We start from the raw sequence: 1,357 nt of genomic DNA, 5'->3' as shown, positions 1-1,357 counted from the left end.
AAAAAAAAAAACAAAACAAAACAAAAAAAAAATATATACATAAAGATTAAAATATGTACTTTAGTACATACACTAAATAAAGGGTTTTATCTTACACTACATAATTTTTCCAAAGAAAGAAAAAAAATATACTGATTTGGTACTATTTTTACAAGAAATTTTACTAGAGCATTCTGTTACATAGCCATTGGGAAAAAAAACATAGCACTGAATCTAGGATTTCTCAGTTAAGTGACAATGTTATATTTTCTCTAATAACCTTCACCTGCTTCACTTCAGTTAGATCCATCCTTATTTTATATAAAATTAAAAGATTCTTAGTGCCAATCTTTTTTTCCTCATCAGCTTTTGGGAAGACAAATAGGCAGCAGTCCCAGCGTGAGTAGACGGCCTGTATTAATTACTCGCCTCTCAATTTAGTGAGACGAAGGAGAGTTCAAATGAATTCCAACCCTTAGGCCGTCCTTCCCACACCACCCTAGTCTGTAGTCTCAGTGATAATATGGGCCCCCACTGACTCCTGTTAGATAGAGAAAAGATACTCTCCCTAATGTACAATCCCTTGATCTCTTCCTATTACAACCTGCTAAATCCTTCTGCTGCAGATGCGTTAAGGTTTGAAAACTAACAACTTATGGCCAAACTTAATTAAGCTCATGTTTAAGATGTAGGAAAAAATGACACAATTGCTTGTATTTCTGTTACAGTACAAAGATTCCAGCCTGGCCAACTTGGTGAAACCCCATCTCTACTAAAAATATAAAAAATTAGCTGAGCATGGTGGTGCATGCTTGTAATTTCAGTTAGTCAGGAGGCAGAGGTTGCAATGAGCAGAGATTGTGCCACTGCACTCCAGCCTGTGTGACAGAGTGAGATTCCGTCTTAAAAAAAATAAAAAAGAAAAAAACGAGAAAGATGACCAAGTAAAGGGTTTATTTTAACATTATCAAGATTAAGTGGAGCTTGTGTAAGTTTTTAAAAAATGCATCTATAAGGAAAAAATTGATAGCTTTCCATTGATTCTTACATCAATGGATATGTTAAATATCATTAATGTTCATACTGCTTTATGTAATTATATGAATAATGTTTCAAAAGCACCTGAAATATCTTAAAGATCAAAAGGATCTTAAATGTGTCAAAAATAAGTAAACGTTTAAGTTTTATAGCAGTAGGAGAATTCTCATCTTTTTTGAGGGAGGACTGTCAAGAGCTTCGAGAACAATTATAGGTAAAGTACCCAAAAGTGTACTCAGTTTGAAACCTCTTTTTTAACCTTGGATGTTGTTGGCAAGCACTATAGTGTCCATCATCCTCAAATGAAGTATATGTACATTTTTTTCTTTTTTTTTTTTTT

General features: G+C 33.3%; 1 protein-coding gene across 6 annotated transcripts in view; it reads right to left on the bottom strand.

Moving 5' to 3' along the window:
• Nucleotides 1-1,357, bottom strand: part of LOC108281831 (X-linked inhibitor of apoptosis) — a 42,042-nt gene that overhangs the window by 6,017 nt on the left and 34,668 nt on the right. The gene's annotated exons all lie outside the window — the stretch shown is intronic.

The sequence above is a fragment of the Cebus imitator genome, unplaced genomic scaffold, assembly GCF_001604975.1.
Source record: "Cebus imitator isolate Cc_AM_T3 unplaced genomic scaffold, Cebus_imitator-1.0 Scaffold232, whole genome shotgun sequence".
NCBI lineage: Eukaryota > Metazoa > Chordata > Mammalia > Primates > Cebidae > Cebus > Cebus imitator.
This window is presented reverse-complemented; position numbering and strand designations above follow the sequence as displayed.